This window comes from Vanellus vanellus (genome assembly GCF_965231255.1).
Source record: "Vanellus vanellus genome assembly, chromosome: 4".
Taxonomy (NCBI): Eukaryota; Metazoa; Chordata; class Aves; order Charadriiformes; family Charadriidae; genus Vanellus; species Vanellus vanellus.
Genome location: NC_138909.1, coordinates 12372761 through 12387833, shown reverse-complemented (window position 1 = coordinate 12387833; position 15073 = coordinate 12372761).

The following is a 15073-nucleotide window of genomic DNA, read 5'->3' as shown; positions in this document are numbered from 1 at the left end:
ATTTAAAAAAAAAACTCCAACATTGAAAAAAAAATCTGGATTTCCTACATTTTGACAACTAATGGAGGGTTAAGGGTTGATGGTGTATTTCAAGCACCAAAAATGAGGATAATTATCCTGCCCAAAACACTTGGTTGCTAGCACTTCTATAAATGCTTGGCACGGTTTTATCCTTGAAGCCAAAAAAGTTTCCTCCTTGGTATCATAATGAGAGAAAAGGTCATGAAAGTCAACAAATATTAATTACCAAAATTCTGTTTTTTACTATGTGCTGGTGGTTCTGTCATTGCTACCATAGGTGAAATTATTTTGAACAAATACAAAGCTTAATTAATGGATGCTCAACCACTATTTTTCTCCAGACTCCATGTACGTCTTCTTTTTTAGTTGCTTCTGAAATGGATAAACTCATAAATGTACTGAAATAATTATCATAGATGGTGGGTTGTTTGACCACTTATTTAATTTGTGTTTAAAGTATTTCTGCAACCACTGCATCGCACTTTACTATTCACTGTCCATTAGGATAAACACATTGAGAGGATGTGGAGGATGTGGCTGTCAATAATGCCTTTGTTGCACTCTACACCCTGGTTGTGTTTATAGTTACTGTTTAAGAACAGCAATAGAAAGCAAACAAAAGCTACCACAAAATACTTAACCTTTACAGTTTCCTATCTTTTTTTAATGAAAAATTGAAATTCATAGAAAATGCCAGGAAATTTAATTTCCTCCTCTTCTCTGCAACCTGCAGAGAATTTATGATGTTTCCAAAGATTAGACGACTCGAAAACCTCTATTGTCAGCTGCATATATGAAACATAAACTTTCCATACTGCAGCACCTGGACTAGGATAAGAAGCCCAAGTTTGCCTGCAAGCTGGGGGGGGGGAGGGGAAGGCTGGATTTATGAAGAATAACTTGTGTTTAAACTTTGTCAGGAAGGACAACACATGGAGGTTAGTCCAAGTTGCTTTTAAGAACAAACGCAAAAAGAGGTCTTTCTTGTTTAGTTAGCGTTAGGTTGACATAGTATCTAAACTGAGATCCCTAGGAGACTATGGTATACATATGTCTTCTCTCAACAATGCAGATTGTTATAGAAAAGAGTGAAATTGTGCCTGAAATGTATCCCAGGGTCAGACTATGCCTGCACATAAAACCTGTCCTGCAACATATTCTGTAATGCAGTTTATAGAAATAAAAAAAAGGAAGTGATAATATTGTAACTTCAATCAATAAAAATTATTCGTAATTATCAACCCTGTTGCGCTTTACATCCTTGAAGCTGTAGAACCTTAATGGTTGAGCAGTTAAAAAAAAAAAAAAAATATTCTGGGATCATTTAACCCACTACTGAAAAAAGAGCCTCCCTGAAGAGACGCACTGTAAAAACTATTTACAACAGAATTGGTAAATAATACCTTGTTTAATTAAAACTGAAGGGAGACTCTGACAGAAATGGGTAATACCCGAAGCTGAAATTTGACCAGTGCACACATTCTCCCACCACTTGCTCTAATAGCACTGTGGGAAATACAGCGAGAAATGATCGTGCAAACAGTTTTACAGCTGACATGAAGCATTTAAAGCATCGCCGTGGATCCATTTTCATCGCATGACTGTGGTTTAGTACTGATTCAAGAGAAGAAAGCACTACATAATAAATCAACAGCACCCCTCATACATAACCTAGCTATTCCTCCAAGGACTTGTAGCCTTTTAATGGCCACCCCCACTGAATGCCAGTTAAGCTTCACAAAGTCACAGAAGAAAGCTGCATGTCTTGAGTGAGATTTGTGAAGAAAAAGCTTTTCAAGTATACTAAGGTTTAGCGCTACAAAATTTCTTAAGTAAACCATTAGTTCACCTAAAGTAATTTTTGCCATCTAAATCCTAAATGTAGAATCTCAAAACACAGATATCTACTTGTTGATTGAGCTCATGTCTATGATTTATAGCATTGCCAATGCCTGTTGACATGTAGGTGATTGACTGTATATATTCTCATATAAACACTGCATTAAATTCTCTAGATGTGGAAAATATCTGTGCCTGGTCACACCAAAGCCTGTCAATGCCTGAGTGCCTAAATGATGCCGGCCATCGTTTTTCCAGAGAAAATACAGAAAGGGGAAAAAAGAGAGCTGCATGCTCCGATGGGCACTGGAAAGGAATCGCCTGCCCTTTCAGGTGGTCACCCCTCAACTCTCATTTGTTCCTTTTCTCTCTGTGGCAGAAAACATATGTTTTAAATGTTAAACAAAGATAGCAGTTTCAATGGTAAAAATTGAAATTGTATGGTAGGCTGTAGTGGTTTGGGGAAGAAGTTGAAGCTTCCTGAGAAGACAAAGGGATTTGGAGCTGGGGTTTCTCATAGCTCCGCTGGTGATAAAAGCACCCACTATACTTTCATATACTTGTATTTTGCAAGGAAGAATTGTCACAAGGTCTTGCCCTGAAGATAAGATTGATCATGGGTGTTTGTTTTGATTTAAAAAAACCCAAACTTTTAGCTTTAACTTTTTGTTAAAACATTTGTCCAGCTTTTGCCAAAACTTTAACCCAAATCCAGCATGCTACCTTCCCATCTTCTCCCTCCAACAGCCCCTGGGTATTCTTGCACGTGCTCTTTGCTGCCAGTGTTGCTTGAACAAGGCTAGTGTGGAGGAGCTCAAGGAGTCGATCCGGCCAAAAACTAGTGGCCTGCTCATGATGATGCGCGCTGCCGCAGATGCGGGCCCCGAATGCAGCGTAGCCTGGGCTTTGGTTGGCATGGGTAGGTACAGACCCATGGTCACAGTCACTGTGACACAACAACATGCAACTGTTGTAGTTCGAGCATTGCTAAGAAAACAGCTACAAGAGCACGGAGCACGGGGCAGGCTGCAGGATCTGTTTGGGTGACGGAGTCTGAAATCAGCGCTTTAGGGCTGCTTTGCCAGTCACACAGAGCCTAAATGGTTCAGACGTGGCTGTGGAGGGTGGTCTTCCCTGTAGACACGTACCCATCCATACCACCATCATCTGCTTTTCTTACTGAATGGTTCAGGTGTAACATTCCCTGTCGAGTGCAAAGTTCTTCCTGTGTATTGCACAGAAAGCACATGAGTACTATAGATCCTGCTATGTTAAAAGGTACATATGTTGTTCTGAGCATTTAGCCTTAAATTGCTTTGAAAAATAGCGTGAGAGGAAGCCTACCTCCTATTTGTTTAATTCAAATAATTCCTTCGTTGTTTTGTCCCTTCCCTTATTGGGTGGGATCCTAATACACTTCATCTCATTGAAACACTGCATAACTTTTTTGGGGGGAAAAATAAGTAAATGTAGCAGCAGGGAGTAAAGGGACTGGGAAGCCAATGCTGTCCCGTGTGGTCTAGGAGAGCTCTCTGCATATAAAATACAGAGTTTTTACAGCAAATATGGACAGTGGTAATTTTGAATTTTTTTTTTTTTTTTTTTTTTTTTTTTGTGCTAAATCATTCAGTGCAAAATGGCATTTTTGAGTTGCTGTGTTTACCCACTTGGCAAGATTCATTTCCAGCTGGTAGGGCAGTGTCCTCGGGTCACCATGCCGATGTTCAGTAGAAACCATGAATTATGCCTTAAAAGGAAGCGTTCTTTCTGCTGTGTATGAAAAATGAAAGTCTCTCACATATGGTGCTGTGGCCATAATAAATTGGCATAACTTAGTGACTTTATCTTTTTAAAAGATAAGACTTCAGCAATGATTATATTTAGATCTCGGAAGGAGAATTCAGACTATCTAATGACTATTATGTACAGAAAAAATAGCCGAGGGGAGGAAAATAAGCAAAGTCTAGATGCGAGAGGTTTGTGTTTGTCTCTCCTTTCCACAGGCTCCAGCTGGTCTTGAAATAAGATGGCTGCTCTCTCTACACATAAATAGATTTATTACATGTTTAAAAGCGCATTGCTATAAAACATAGTTGAAATGGAAAGGGAGGCACACGTGAGCCTGATAATCAGTTTTACGTGTATGGATGGATCCTGCTTAGGGACACGGTTTAGTGGTGGTTAGGTTGATGGTTGGACTTGATCTCAAAGGTCCCTTCCAAGCTAGAAGATTCTGTGATTCTATTTAATCCTGGATGGGCAGTAAGGCAGCTGATTGCTGATGTCCTGGAAAAAGCTAATTCTAAGAGTCGTGTGGTCTGATGAGCTGAAGATGCTGCCTGCCTGGGAGAGAGTGTGTGGAAAAAATCCGTTTCCAAATTAATACAGTACTGTGCAAGAAGGAAAGGAAAGGAATAGGTTAAAAAAAATACCGGTTTGCTTGTTAATCAGGCCTGTGCTGCTTCAAGTAATGCCTATTATCCACAATATTTGCAAACTGACAGGTAACCCGGTTGACTTTTATATGAATGATGACAAACAACCAGCTTAGTGCAGCTCTGACAAAGAATGATGGACACTTTTATTCAAATAAAATGAAAGCATAAGCTTGGTAAACTGGCAGGCTTAAGACCACCTGGGCTTATTTTGACCCACCTGGCTTTCTTAAATTCTTACGATAATTAGGCCACCTAAATAAAAAGACCGAGTTGATTTGTATCCAGACTAGAAAAATGTTTGTAGTGAAGCGATAAATTTATCATTTCAAAATATCAGTGGGTGATATGAAAATCTCTGTACATCCTCAGGTTTGGATTTTTGTTTTTTTGTTGTGGAAGCGTACGTCTGATCTGAGTCTATGGAGAGTCCTATAATTTAAACTTTTAAAATCTTACAGAAAGATTATATAATTTGGGCATTACAGCTTCAGCGGTGCAATAGATGAATGGCATTTGTGCTACTTTAAGGAACGAAGTTATGCTGTCACAATCATGCCTTACGGTCTTAAAAATCTGTGAGACAAAACCACAAGTGTAGATGTGTATGTTGAAGGGCAACCAAAGTTCGGGTGTCTCTGATGGTTCTTGCCACACTTACTGTGGCGCTTGGAGCAGCACAGTGTATGCTGCACGTGTCCGAGTGCGAAAGTTCATATGGGAAATAGCAGAGAGATTCATCACTGGAAACATTTGTAAACAACTGAAAAGTCCATGGCTTTCTGCCAGGGTGGGTGGACAGCAATAGTACGTTCTGATGCTCTGTATTACTCAACACAGATTTCTTCAACATCGTTTACAAAAGTCTACAACAAAACACTCGGAGAGAATACGCAGCAGTTCAAGTTAAATGTGCAGAGTGACAGTGAAGATTTGTCAGCATATGTAGTTCTGCATTTTTGCATGTATTAGAGCAAATTACCTCATTCTTTCATACCAGAGGGAAACTGCTTTATGGAAAAGGTATGCACATGTCATTAACTGCAATCTCAAAATACAAGATTTAGGCAAAAGAAAGCATGCATTAAAAATGTGTCAGAAAGGAACCAAGATGATTATTCGGCAATTAAACGAGAATAAAACTTCAAAAGTTAAAACAGCCACTTGTATGCGTGTAGACTTGACCGACAGCCAATTGAAGAAAAATAAAAAGATAAAGATCACGTTCACATGACTGACCGTGCGTGCTGTGGGCTCCTTCGCTTAGTCTCTGAGAAGCATATATCTTCAAATACAAAATGAGAATCTCTATGTGGAACACATGACTGTTTTGCAAGTAAATTTAGTGGTTTTGTTTTAGATTGAAATATAAACAGATACTGAAAGAGAAAACATGTTCATAAATATTGGAGATACTATTCCAAAAGGTCAGATATTATGGCAAAAAATTTGTGTAGGCTTTTCAGTGTTTGTAGTTATTTCATCTACTTCCAAACCATCTTTGGTATCACTGCCATGACTAAAAGCTTCTGAAAGACTGTTGTGTTAAGAGTAAGTTTTTAATGGTAGTGTTTCATTGAAAATGGAACTGCAGTAGAATGGCAAACCATGTATCATCAGAGTCAGCTTTAACTGGCACGTGAAAGAATAAGAATGGATGCTCTTTCCCTGAAACTCAAGGGAAGCCTCCCAAAAGGCACTATTATTTTAACAACTTTATTTAAAACTGAGCAAATAGAAAATACATATTCTCCTTCAGTTCCTATGCTGCTTCTTATTCCAGATTTCCAAGGAAAAAGGAAGGGCAGGGAAAAGACCTGGGTGGTCCTTAGAGAGTGACAGTGCTCTGCCCTGACTGTGCTCCAGGTTTTAAGTACCTCCGAGGAGGTACTGAGCCTGTTTGGGGACACTTAGCTGGATGTCAAACATGCCTTTCTGGATAAATCCTCTGGGTCAGGTGCTGCGTTGGACCTACTCATTTGTGACTGGTGAATCTTGTCAGGTGTCTGTTGCCTTACGGGGTATGATTCGGCTGAGGCTGATGAGGACTGAGATAGGCTCTGCTAACGCAGAGCTGACTCCTCGGGCCCAGTGGTTCCAGCACAGTCTGTTTAAAGCTTGGCTGAGGCCTGAAAATGCTGGATGTCCGTCAGCGCTAGCGAGAGGAGCCTAAATGAATACGGTGCCTCGTTCCAAGAGCTGTTGGCTGTATGGGTGACAGCCAAACATATGGTGACTCCTCGGGGTGGTGGGAGGAGAGCGGCCAGCTCCGCCAGCTCCTCCACCCAGGGATGTGGTGGGGCTCTGGAGAAGGCTTGTGCCCACTCTCTCATTTTCTCTCTGCTTGTTGGACCGGTGTCCAAAAGGATTAATACCCTCTTTACGCCCCAGGGCTCTGACTGAGCTGGCCAGATAGCAAACGGTGCTTCTGGAGAGAGCCCTTCTTCTAACTCGGGAGTGAAGAGTGGTCTGGGGAAGAGGAGATTTGGTGTCTCTCTTGATTGAGTGCATTGTCCTCCATAACGGTCTTTTTCACTGAAAGCAGAAACATAATTATTGTCTCTCTATGGAGTCAATAGGCAATAAATGAAAGCCTGTCTGACTTCAGAAATGAAAACTGATTCCTTCAATTTGGAGACAGTTTGTGTTCTCTCCATCCCCCCTTGGAACCCGAACACACAGAAACCTCTGCCAAAATTAAGATGCTGCTGCAAGGATATCAGAAAGAGCTCTCATAAATGTCAACAGGAGGCAAATACAAACAAACATGGGTGCAAAAGGGTAGCCTCCACTCGGTCACACTGGGGGCAAAGCTGGAAGGAGAGAGGAATGTCACCCAGATGGAAGGTGCATGAGAAAATATTTCAGCCCTAGTTTTTCCCTTGAGAATTGCTCTGCAGTGTGTTCCCAGGCAATTTACAGAAGAGTTACTTGCTGTACATTACATATGGTTGGAAGAGTGTCTTTCGGCAATTTACTTCAATGTTGAGCCTGGGACTCATTGCACAAGACCAGTAAAATTAAATAAGATATGATAGATTACTTCTAAAGAACATTAGCAGCACTGCTATATGTTTAGTAGCATTACGCAGCTTAATGGTATCTGCCCATAAGGCATTCTTTGAAGAAACAATGCCTGAAAGCAGAAATAAGGGAGAGTATGCTGAAATATCTCCCCAAGTCCATAAAAATGTGTACTTTTTTTCTGAGGGGGGCTGGAGACAACATAATTCTCCTTGCTTTTTTGCCTCACAGTTTAATATACTTATTTTAGAAGAGAGAGATTCCAGTTGCAGCACTATAGGAAGTAATTTTCCTCTCTTATTCCAACTTAGATGTGGGTGGGTGTCTGGTCCTGACTCCTTGGAAGGGCTCCTTGTCCATCCCAGTATTCCTCTCCATAGCTTTAGCAAACTAGCCTGTGACCCATGAGGGGTTCTAATCACATTGCAAAACTCTCAGGTGAGCCCTTAGTAAAATAAGTAATTTAAGTATTTAGAAAAATAGATTTGGGAAGGTTAATTTAGTGAGCTTACTTAGGCACAATTTTCTGGTGTCTTCTAGAGCTCCAGTATCTGTTAACATGCTATTTACTGCAGCCAGCGCTGGCTGCTCAGTTGAATCACTCAATATTTATAGTTGTTTAATCTACTGGGCAAATAACCTAGAATATATATTGCTGGGACTCAAATTTATTTTATAACACAACATGAAATTCAGCAAAATACTTATGTTCAATCTGTTCAACCAAGAGGATTATTCTCTAAATTATTTTTGATGTGTTTTCTTGGTATGGGATTGGGTTTGTTTGTGGTTTGTTTTTTTTTTTTTTTTTCTCATTGCATTTTGAGGAGATCAATGTGGAGCATGTTAAATACAAAAAATAAAATCAGAAAGACATCCCAGGTGAGTTGAATTGGCTTGAGGACAAACAAACCATGACTGAATACAAAAGTGTTTAAAAAGGTTTTCATAAAGAGAATATCAATACTCTGATGAGCTCGTGTGGATGTTTTCTTAACTTCACAAAAAGGATATATATTTTTTCCAAATGTAATTACTTTGAAAGACACTCAATTAGGGAATACAGCGGTTATTTAAACATGTGAGTGCACGGAGAAGGGTGCCACTCTGATTTAAAACAAAACAGCAAAAGCAAACCACTGACAGAAGCTGTTTTGTAAAAAGACATCTCTGATCAGCCATAGCCAAGTACATCAGAAAATACAACAGGTTCTTTGGTCATGATGATCCTAACACCAGAAGATAAGCACATTTCTTGCCCTTTCAGAAGGGCTTGTATAGATAGCTGAGTGACTTCAAGTGACAGATGGAAAAAAAACAGACGAACTGGAGATAAAACAAGAATAATCATAATATCATTTATCTCACAAACAATGAATAAAGTTCACATCATTCTAGAGAGTTTTTAGGTATTATTCCAGTTTTTACAGGTGATAAAACTGTACAGGCATAGGCAAGTTCTAAGACCAACTGGAAACCAAAAGCGGGTATTAATGTACGACCAGGCAGCCTTCTGCTCCAAATCATGCTCAAAAGGGGGTGAGAAGCGCTTTCAACAACGAGTTGTGTCAGCCAGGAGGTTAACTAGTTCTGTCGTACTGATGCCAACCTCTGTCATACAAAGATGTAAGAAAATTTACAGAAAGGCAGTTCAGGCTCAGCAGCAGCACTAGTAATGGAAACTGCGGCAAATGTTCTCTTATGGTTTTCTGGAAAAGCATAATTATTTTTTGCTTAAACTTATGCGTATTAGTAAAGTAATTTGATATTGTCAGACTGGCATTTTCCAGCAAAAACTTGCCAAGTGCAGTATATCCCCGCTGTTTGAATTCCAGGGTGGACAAATATCTCCTTTTTTGAAAAAGTCATTTCTAAAATCGGGCAGAGGCTACCGTAACTTAAAGAAAACAGCACCCTGATATCTACAGCATAATGCTGGAAGGCTGTCTCTTAGTTGGTTTGTTGACAGAATAATTATATTTTCTGCTGAATAGTGAAAATGCTTAATTATTTTAGACAATGAGTATACTCTTAATATAACTCTTCATATATATATATATGGGTTTCAGTTCGCTCTTTTTCTCTATTCTCTAATGAGATTCAGTTTATAAAATTTTCTGGTTCCCTAATCCAGAAAACTGACATGTTAAAAGAGCCATCTCCCATCTATAACAGTACAAGCACAGGTTGAGGGACAATGAGGAGGATGTGTCCTGGATCTAATTCAAGCAGGACATCAACAAAGAAAATGGCATCGTGTTTACTGAACACAAAATCTGCTTTCCAACATTACAAATGGAAAATGCATGTCTCCATCCCGTTTCCACATCTGAGTTTGTTTTTAAAGTGACTCCTTAACGTGGAACAGGATTAAGAGAAAAGATTGGAGTAACAGCAGCTGTTTGTCGGAGAGAGGTGCTTAGGACCATTTTGGTCCCAGTGAACAGAGCACAACTCTTCCCAGAGGATATCTAACAAGCATCGTGGAGCGGGATCGTGACTAATAGCCTTAGCAACCATGATTGGAAAAAATTGTTTGGAGGCTGGGGGAACACTGGGGAGAAGGAAGTATCCCCACGGTATCTCCTGTACTATTCTGTGTTACGGTAATTTTGTCTTCTCACAGCACTGAGGGTGTCTGTTTCGCTGGAGGCTATCGGGGACAGAATTGATGAGTAAGAGAGACGCGTGTTTAAATTTAAAAGTAGACTTTCGGTTTGGTGTAGGATTTCAGGACTTTCAAGAAAGTTCTGTAAGAAACAGGAACTTAGAGGAATTGCAGGACTGCAAAAGACAGCAACATGCATGATAGAGTTGTTTTTAAAACAGAAAAAAAAATATCGCAGAAATGGGGGACCTAAGTGAAAGAGCAGAACATTTCTTTTAGTTCAGACAGTGGCAAGGAGCTCTCCGAAATCAGCTCATTCGGTTCCTGCAAAGCCTAACAGGATGGAAATTAGAGACAGAGAATACTTATTAGGTTATGCAGGCCATTTCCCAGTGCTAGCAGAGAAGGAAAGAAGTGGAAAGTACATCTCATCTCATACTCTCATGTCCCCTCTGGCTATACTGGGAAATGACACGAATAAACCCTGGAGGGAGCCCCACCCAGTCACTTTTCGCCAGAGGAATCTTACTCGCCTGTGAAACGGCGGGAGAGGGGAGGGAAAATTTGGGGGATACTCACAGAGATGGGAAACCCCTTTAGTTTGTGACCTGGAGCACTTTCATTGAATTTACTGGCATAGGAAATGACCAAATGCCGCGACGATAGTCTGGTTTGCTGGAAGAGCTATTCTCTCTTTGTGCTCACACCCCAAACCCTTCCCTTCGACCGCCCTCCTCGGGGGCTGGGCTGTACGGCCCCCCGGCTGGACGCGTGCCTACGAGGCCCCCACATCACTCCCCATGGGCAGTGGGTAATGTGCTAAAGAGGATATTTGGCAGCACTTTTGGAAATTTTGCAAATAAAAACAAACAAAAAAAATTACGGTACTTGAGCTCTTTTGACCTGGTAGTCAGAAAATTATAAAAGCGGTATCAAAGTTTCATTGTAAAAGGGGGAAAAGTTTTTTGACTCGCCTTAAAGAGCTGACAGCTAAAAATAGCAGAATTTTAAACTAAATGAGGTCTGCCCCTCTCTCTCTCTTTGTTTGCTGTTCAGCTCTGCACTCCTTTTTTATTCTGTTTTGGAATTAAATTCCTGTAACTGCTACCGCCAAAGCCAGGTCATGTGGGTAGCAATTCAAGACTGAGTAATTTTGTGAGCCTTTTTCAATCACCCAACTACAGGCATAACTACGGCTGCCAGAAAAAAATCTAAGTGTTTTCTTTCTTTTTTTTTTTTTTTCCCCTCCCTGTAGAATTTTAAGTAGTTTATCTTTGTTTGAGGGTTTCTTTCTTTTTTTTTTTTTTTTTTTTTTTCAAATTCAATATTTTTTAAATATGTTGGCAGATTATTCTGAAGTCACCTGACTGGGTTTTTGTTTTGTTTAATTTCTGGAAAATGCAGTTCTGCTTATGCTCCCTCTCTTTTTGCTGAGGGTATTTGCTGGAGCGCCTTTTTATCATGCGGTCCCAAGCAGAGTCATACAGTTCCTCTAAATAACATGTAGCATGCACACTTGAGTAAGACAAAGAAACAGACATTAGAAAAAAAATATTAAAATACAACTTCTTCTCTCTAGCATGTGAAAAGTCTGAAGTGAACTATTTATCATCTTTAAAGGTTAATGAAACCTTTTGCTTTGTTTGATTTGGTAAAAGAATTATTCTGGCATCTTGAAATGGGACATGGTGGGGGTGAGGTAAGCCAAACTGTGCTGGAGTCTTTTTTTTTTTTTTTTTTTTTTTTTTTTTTTAATAGCAAAGATAGTCTACTCTTCTCTGAGACTCTGGACAACAAATGTTTTTGCAATTGTTACCATACAACGTCCGCAAGTTCTGAAAGTTACCAGTTTATGAGGTATCACAGGTCTGACCTTTGTGGTGTCAAAATGGCTGTGTCCTTTGAAGTTATAATAGCTGAGCAGATTTATATCAGCGACAAGATCTGGCCAAACTGATTGACTGAGTATTGCTGTGTTTTGCCTTTGATCTCAGTTACTTCTGAATGAAAGGACAACCCAGTGTATTACTCAAAGTTTTATACTCTACCAGTGCTTTCCGACATGAAGCTAGGGCATGTTTATACTGATGGTGTCCCAATGAGCTTGTTGCTCGCAATATGATGGAGAAGTCCAGGGAAGCTCATGGTCACCGTCTTAACCACAGGAGATGAGTAGCTACCGTTAGCATCTCCCTTGAGCAGCAATGACCAGAAGAGAAAGGATACCATCAAAACTGACATAGTTTGAACCACATCAGATAAATGAGACTGTTCTACCTTCTGGGGTTAACAAACAAACAAACAAACAACAACAAGAAAAAACCCAAAACTACCCAAAACCCAAACAAACAAACCCCAAAATCCTATTTCTGTATCCATAGAATACAACTGTCATTAAAAGTAGTATGAACGGCCTAATGGAAATAGCTATTTAATATCCAGATGAGAATGTTCAGAAAAATAAAATTCAAATTGTGGGTTACGCTCTCTTTTACTCTGGCTCCAGTTGGGGCCACTTTAGAGCCCTCCTAATGGGGACAGAATAGAAGAGGTCTTGGGAAAATAGGGGATGGGCATAAATATTCTCACAACCACAAGATGAAAGACCATTAAAACAGATGCTTATCGGCTACTACTTTTTCTTTATATGACTTTGTATTTCCATCTTCCTTTACCATTTGGGAAATAAGAAATTTCTTTAGCCTGTAAAACGTGGATTGGAATTGTAAACTCTAAACTAGAAATTCAACCAAATAAGCATTGTGGTTTCATTCTAGTTAAACACTCCACGAGTATTCAACTGTAAGTCACCAAATGTCGGTTTAATTATTTACTGAAAATCATTAAAGGTTTAAATATCTGTTGCTTTTTTTCTCAAAAGATTACCAACTGGTTTGTTACACAGGAGTGGTAAAGGCAAAAAAATGAAAGCAAGATGGACTATATGGCAGAAATATGTATAGATATGAATCAGGCTATTAAGAATGGTGTTATACTTGTACTGCTAGACAGGCTGATACTTATCATCATATAAATTGGATAATATTTTAAGTAAATGCAGTGTTAGGAGAAACTGGCAAACAAACTGGCAAAAATATGGATAGTATAAAATTTTTTATGCTTATTTTCATAAGCAATGACACAAAAAATCAGTTTCTCTTACTGAGAATGGGTTCTGATAAAGCTGGGAATAGAAGGTGAAAGAGAATTATTAAGTGGCCTATATGTACATTTTTGTCAATTAGTGTTTGTTTATGTACAGAAACGTAAAAGTATGTAACACAATTCAATGACATAAAGAAAAATCCATATTCACAATTTCAAAACTGCTTTGAATTACAAAAGCCCTTGGAATTGTGTGATATTTTCTTTTATAAGTAGCAAATAAGAGGTTAGGCTTTACTCTTTTTTTATATAGTTTTCCAATAAGAAACCTATAAGTTTTCCCAAGTGCATTATTTTCATATTTCTAAACAAAATATGAAATTAAAGCAGGAGAACTAAAGATTTATTTTTTGACTTGTAATATATACTCCTGGAAAACTTTATTTTTTCTGGCAAACAAAATACAATCTTACTTCATAATTAAATACATGATATTATGCCCTATTCCACTTCCATGTGTAATGTTTTTAAACACTTTTTAAAAAATATACCTATGTTGACTGTCTGTTATCTTCCTACACTTGATTTGCATTCTCTGTTTCAATGGGTTTTTTAGAAATTGAAAGGCCAGCATTCTTTAGGCAAGTGTGAATGTAAAGAAAAGAAAATTTATGTACAAATCATTAATCATTACTAATTGAATTACTGAAAAAGATCATTCTTTTATTCATATCCTGTCTTATCTTCACAGCGATAGTTTAAGTAACTAATCAAGTTATTGAGTTACTAAAAATATTTTTGCCTTGTGTAAGGCAAATAGTAGCAGTCTTGTAACTTGTAAGAAGAGCATATAGGGACAAGATTTAAACATTACCATTGAAGGTAAAGATAGCTGTCCAAAGTTATGTTCAAAAGGAGCTTTTCACTCAGGCTAGAATGCATGTTATACTGAGGGGCTTAAAATTCAAATCACTTTTAGCACATTAGTCACAAATTAAAGACTAACTCACCGACGTTGGTAATAGTAAGTAATAAGCCTAAGATCATTATTACCTTGTATTGCCATGTTAATGCCAAACCTCTAAACCATTTGGGTTAGGACTGTACTTGGATGAGCAACCTTAAGGATTGTATAAATATCTTCAGGCAATTATTCTGCTAGTGATGACTTAATTGTAGCTTCTTAAAACTTCTGTTTGAGCAAGGTATCATGGCTACCTCATGGGAGGAGGAGCTGTGGTCCTGACCGTTTGAGGGTGTCAATGAGCTATTGACATTCTCCATGTGTCTTACGCGCTCATGCAAGTTTAATCTCTACTCAAACTACAGTCTGGGCATAACCAAACAACATCTGCAAAGCCTCCACTGCCCCTTCCATATTCATCAGCATGTAAACAGACCCCGTGAAATGACACTAAAGGCATGTGAACTATAATTAATCTGTCTTCACAAAGTCCATTTTAAATTATTGTTGCTAATCTTCTATCTATTTTTAGACAGGCATGGAAAAGCTGGTCTTACAACATATCCAGGTATTTAACAATCTTGAGCTATCAGGGAGGGCCCCGTTGAGGAAAAAAAAAGCAGCCCCAAAGCCCTGAAAAGCCTGGGGGAGAACACGCTACTCATCACTGTTTCCATCTTATATCTTCACAAATCAGTGCTAAATATAGCAAGTTTGACGTGAATGTTAAACTGCAAACCAAGACCAGAGCTTCTGGGCTTATATGTGTATACATGTGGCTTAGACCCTCCTGATTCCTTAACGAAGTAAAAACCAGACTAACGCGGGTACAACCACGTCTGTTTTTCATTAAAAGAAATGGCCACAGCATGATCATAACTACATTACATACTACCTATCAGTTGAGACAGAGCCTCTTAAAAGTAGGTTGCCTGTCCATTTAAATATGCTTAAATCAAACCCAGAATTTATAATCCATTTAGAAACCTGAAAGCAATGAATATTAGAGTTGGTCTATTGAGGCTTAAAAACAAAAAAACCAACCACTGAACATTATCTTCAGTAAGTTTTTCCAGC